Raw genomic sequence first — 6,232 nt, forward strand, 5'->3', positions numbered from 1 at the left:
CCACCCCAGCTGTGGTGTGGAGGTGCCTCCTTGATGCCTCTGTTAAGGCCCCTCTCAGAGCCTCTTTCACTGGTTTAAGGTTAGTTGCATGGTCTCTGTTTTACTCTCTGGGTCCTACTTTGTTTTGTTACGTTATTTACTTCATTTTGCATCTTTGATGCAGAGCACAGTGCCTTTCACATAGTAGATACTCAAGTGTTGGAACTTATTTTACATCAAACTAAATAGTTTCTAAAACTGTACTTTGTTTCTAATATCATGCCCTTGGAAAGTGATCATTTATTCATCAGTATAGATAGAATAGTAATTTTTAAGTAGATTTTTAGCCCCTGGTCATGAGAGCTAAATCTGATTTGTTCTTTGTTATTTACATTACTAGAGGGAATGGCAATTATATAATTAATCAAAACCCATGTGATCAAGTATTTTTTGTTTTGCTGTTTAATTTTCGGATTCCCCACCTCTCCTTGTTTTAAAATCAAAATGTATGTGTTTCCTTAAAAAAGGGACTAAATTTTATTTTCTAATTAGGTTTGTCATCCTTTGAGAAGAAATTTTGAGCCCAGGAAACTTGGGTGTAGCATAAAGGAGGCAAGTTTTACAAAGCCAGGAATTGTTTTGTGCAAATGGACAGTTCTGCAAACCAAGAGTGAGTCACGCAGTTTCATTTATAAGCATACCAACTTCTGGAGGCAAAAATTTGAACTGCTTATTAGTACATTTTTTTTCTGGAAAACCCCCAAAGCAATGTTGAGACATCGAATATTATATGAACCTCTTTGGTGATGGCTGCATACTTTTATTTATTTATTTTTTAACAATATTAATACTCTTGAGGTCTTTCTGTCAAAAGCCATACACTTTTTTTTTTTTTCTGGGAATGGGTTTTCACTTTAGTATAGGTAATAGAATAATAGACAGAATAATGTAGATAAGTGAAAAATACACAGTTCATGAAACACCCATTCATTCATCACCATTGAGTGCCAGGTGTTTGCCAGACACTGTTGTAGGCACTAGGGATACACTGGTAAACAGACTGCCTGCATTTATGCAGCCTAGTTTATGGGGGAAATAAGCAGAACGTGTATTAGATGATGTTAAGTGCCAAGGAAGAAAACTAAATGTTCAAAGGGGGACAGCAGGTGGGTTGAAATTTGAGCTAGATCAATTGAGAGCCCAGTGAGCATGAGTATAGACTTGAAGGAAGCTAAGGAGGGAGTCATGGAGAGACCTGAGCAAGAGCACCGCAGGCAGAAGGAACAGCAATGTGAAGGCCTCAGTGCAGGAGTGGGCCTGAGTGTTTGCAGGATGCTGGGAAGGCTGGGGCCTGGGGCAGAGCGAGCCAAGGGTTCAGACTGGCTGAGTGGAGGTAATAGGGACCTAGATCTTTAGGGCCTTGCAGGTAATGGGGGGAGATGATGGCACCCGAGGCCAGGGCTTGCCCCAGTTTAATATAAAATCCTGTTGTCTTCAGTGTTGTCGAGATGTTATCAAATGTGCATGCAGTTGAATTTTACTTTACAAATCTAGCAGAGGTTGCAGTGGAGTTTGACTCTGCACACCTGATACTACTGACGTAAGTGAATTCGTGTTACAGTGTATGAGTTAGTGGGTATATGCAGAGCCCTTAGTTTCAATATTTTATTTAAATGTATACTTCATTTTTATTCTTTCCTCTTTACACATTAAATTACAGGTAATATTTAACAATTTAGTGTAATCTTTGTTTAGCAAAGCTATTTCCTGTTCTGGAATATAAGTACAGTTACAGCAGACTAGATACTGAGACAAAATTGGATTAATTAGAATGACTGGTTGTGAACAGGGACTTAAGAGTAAGTGTGGAATAGGATTTCACATAGAATAGAATTGTTAAGTCAGATCAGCAGGCATGTCTTTGTGGGCCGTCTGCCAAGACTAGAAGTAGCCTTGGTACCTGCTACTGCCTTGAACATATATTTGCATTCCATCTCCTGTCAACATGAGATGAAACAAAGAAGAATAAAATCAGAATTTTAGAACTAGAATGAATCTTGAATACTGTCTAGTCTAATCCTTTGGTTTTACAAGTGCAGTTTTTCCAGAGCACTCATACTTTTTCTTCATAAGAGCTCTTTAATATAACTCACATAGATAGTTGATAAAAGAATGAGAATTTAACTCACCTTAACCTAATGTTGTATTGATCTTCTGATAGTTGTCCCAAATATCAGATGACTGAAAATGACAGCATTAGGAAGAAACTCCGTAATACTGTGTAAGATAGTGATTCTCAAACTTGATGGTGAATGGCCCTCACCCAGGAAGCTTGTTTTTTTAAATGTAGGCTTTCTCTGGTTCCCTCCTGAGATGTGGAATCAGTAGGTCTGGGATAGGACCCAGTAAATCTGTGTTCATAAAGACCTGGGCCTTGCCCTTAAAAAAAACATTGGTTTCAAGGAGTACAGGAGAGCGAGAATTAAAAAGTGAGATTTTGGTCACTAAGCATCTCTGAGGTCTGACTTCCAGAATTTAGAAAAAAGTGAAAAACTACTTGGGGTCTCGCTCTTTTGAAGAATTTGTTTCCCTCTTACCTAGATGTAAGGGCAGAGGAGAGATACTTAGTGATGATTTTTCCTCTGTCATCAGAACCTTAGGGTCATTATGATACAAGTCATTGAATCCATATGACCACATGGTACTGCACATGATGACAGAAGGTCGTTCAAAGTGAAACAAATTGAGAATATTTGGACAACCCACTAGTCTATCATTGCTGAGATGCGACTAGAATTGAGCAGAGAATACTAGGATACTCAGCATTCACGGAGAGTACATGGACTGTCGTAGCACTGGGTTATAATGAGGCCCCCTTTTCTTCTTTAGCAGCTGGAATATTCTCCAGTGTTGGCCTGACTACCCATCGGTGCTAAGTGCATATTAAAAATTACGGTGCTGGTTGATTAGGTCGAGTAGAATGTGTGTGTGTTAGGGAGATCTTTATGGAGTGGAGATCTTTTTCATTACATAGTTGTACAGTTACCTTAGTAATTAATAGGCAGGAGTATAGTTTTAATTGAAAAGAAACCACTTGCCTTTAAAAGCATTATAGAGAGAATTTTATGCTTGATAAGTTTATTCCAGGTCTTTTTTAAGTCATCGCAATTAAAATTGCAAATATAATGCTAGTTTTAAGAAAAAGCGTATAGAAGTTATTTCTTCCAAATTATCTCATTGCTATTAAAATTTTTTTAGCCATATTGTGAGAAAAATGAGGATTCAATTATAGATATTTGATGTGAAGAGAATTTTTGTAAAGGAGCTGGAGAACAGGAATATGACTTACGCCATCTGTAAGGTTATTAGTAAACTCATAGAAAGAACTTAGTGGGGAATACCTCTTAAAAAAGTGGTTTTAAAATAATTTGGTGTTTTAACCCGAGGACTTCTTTATAGCTTTGTGGGTACACTGTTTCTAGTCCCATAACTGATTTTTATCACTCTGTGATAACAACATATACCCTGATAAAGACTGACTCCTGTATATTTGATTTTAAAACTATTAAGATGTGGTAAAGGGTCAGTAAACCAAACACCATGGACAGCAGCATCAGCTGTTTGTCAGGTTGTGTTGTACGTGCGTGTGTGTGTGTCCAGGTGTGCTTGCCTTTACGCAGTAAGTACCTACACATTGTATGTAAGTTGATTACTTTTGAATGTAAGCAGTTTAAATAAAACCTGTGGTGAGTCCCTTTATTGTTAAATGTCAGTCGACACTAACTTAATCTGTTTTGTAAATTTGATTTTAATATATTGGGCTTTTTCAGAGTGAAGCCTCTATATGCATATGAAATATGAGCATGCATATATATGTACAGAAGCCCTTCAAAGGGAGTTCAGCTTTCTTTTATAAACACCAAAACCCACTCCTCCTGTAAAATGCCTTTGCTCAAGTTCGCATCATTGACCCTCACCTTCACCCTTGTTTGCATAGCTACTAGGACTATCATGCATGGAGATTTTCGTCAGCTCCCTCCTTCCCCCTCAATAAATCAGCTAACTTAAAAAAAAATTGTGACCATTTCTATAAAATAAATGTTCATAAAACAAGTCAGCATATTCAGCTTATACAGAAATAAAAATTAAATTATTCCACTCACAGGAGGAATTTCTATTTTGTAAAAATGTAGCTTGTATTTCGAAGTATAATAAAATCTGGTGTAAGAATAACTATTGAGTGGATTAAGTGATTATTCTGAATAACTTTACTTTTTTAGTGTCAACAGTTATTTGACGTGATGGTGGGAAGGAGGTATAAGGATGAGGTTAAACAAGCTTAAAATTGCAATGGAAGTTCGTTGGCGTATTTCAATGAGATATGTTAGTGTAACGTAGACCACTTAACACAAATGAAAACCCAGCAATATCACTTCCTCATTTTCTCTGTGTGCTGACATCTGAGTCTGCTCAGTCACACTGGGACCCTAGAACCGTGAAAACGAACCTGTGAAGGACTGGTTTGTAACACCACCAGGAATTAAAGGGCAAGTCACGATTCAGCACAGCAAACAGCAGCATTTGCAGCTTTCAGACTGGCCTGGTTAACGGTCCCCTAGGGATTAGTGCTAGTTTGTGAAAAGTTTGTATTCTGCCTTCTCCTCTCTTCATTTACCAAATGTTCTTTGTACTCTTGATTCTTCTCTTTCAAAGTAGACCTTTAGTTTTCATCCTTGAACACAGTTTGAGCCTCTCTTTCATTTCTATATTTAATCCAAACTTGTTTCCCCTCTACCCCTAAAACATCAGTTTTTTTCCCCTGGTTAGTTGACTTTTTTGGGTATTGAGTGACTTTTTTTTTTTTTACTTTCATTGATTAGTTTGAGTGACTTTTCATAACAGCATAATTCCATTATCTATTATGAAATAAATTATCCATCTCCTAGATTTCATTGCGCTATGGTGCTTTGAAAAGGGAGTACCTTTTTGAGAGGCAGCCTTCCTTCGACACCCCCACCTCCTTGCTAAGTCTGGCACCTCCCCAGTTCTCACATGGAAACCACCCAGGTAATCCATCTAAAATAGAAAATTAACCTGCCCCATCCTTACCTGAATCCTTTCACTGGTTTCCTATTCCTTATCCACCAAATAAATTCAAAGTTAACAAGCAGTATAAGTAAGATACAGCTTCTGCCTACATCTCCATCTTGATACTGCCTACTTCAGCCTGAATGCTCTGTTTGCCTGCTTGTACCACACAACTTCACACCTCTACGTGAACTGTTCCCTCTGCCTGGAATGCCTTTCCTCTGTCACCAGCTGGCCAACTCCTGCTTATCCTTGGAAGACCCATTGAAGGCATTCTCTTTCTCCAAGAAGCCCAGTGCTCCTTTGTCAAGGCCTTTGGTGTACTGAATCCTGATTTGCCGTCTGTTCATGAGACCACAAGCTCTTCTGCAGTGGGATCACTGACTCAATTTTTTTTTTTTTTTGCTTTGTATTTCTTTCCAGAACCAAGTACAGGTTCCTGGACGATGAGGGGGAGATGGTGTGCAGAACCATTGACACTTACTTATAGTGACAACCATTTTAAAGACTAAACATGTAACATTTGTAACTGTTGCTGCTGCCTGAGAACAGTGTGACTATGACATATAATTCAATGTGTCTTTCCTTTATCCCTTTTTTTCTCCAAAGACCTAGATTGTTGTATATTCCATTAAATGCAGGCATAAGCGTATTTGCCTAATAACCAGATTTTTAAAATTCTGTATGACTTGACAGACTTAAAATTGGCAACACTAGATACACAGTAGTAAGATATATTTAGACTGGGAGTATCATGGTATCAAGACCTTTAGTCTCCAAATCTTTGTATTGTTTGGGAAACTTATTTTCCTGAGGAAAGTTCTTAATCTCTTAAACTATGAGATTCAAAACTAGAATGTCAAAAATATGAAATACTGCTCATCTTCCTGATCTAAAATTTCAGTTTCTAAAGACAGTCCTTGTTCCTGAGACACTTTATGTCATTATAAGTAAATAAGCCATTCCTCCTCAGCTGCATCTGTCAAGCAGCACTGTCAGCCCTATTACTAGGTAGGTAACCTAGTGGTAATTGGACACACATCAACAGCCTGACTTGTACTACAAAGGGAGAAATCATGATGTGCTTCATGCCCAGTGACAGTGACCACTTACCAAGACCAGACTGAAAGGGTGTGAAGACCTGGTTTTCAGCGTATCAGTGCAA

Source organism: Vicugna pacos, chromosome 14, assembly GCF_048564905.1.
Source record: "Vicugna pacos chromosome 14, VicPac4, whole genome shotgun sequence".
Lineage (NCBI taxonomy): Eukaryota > Metazoa > Chordata > Mammalia > Artiodactyla > Camelidae > Vicugna > Vicugna pacos.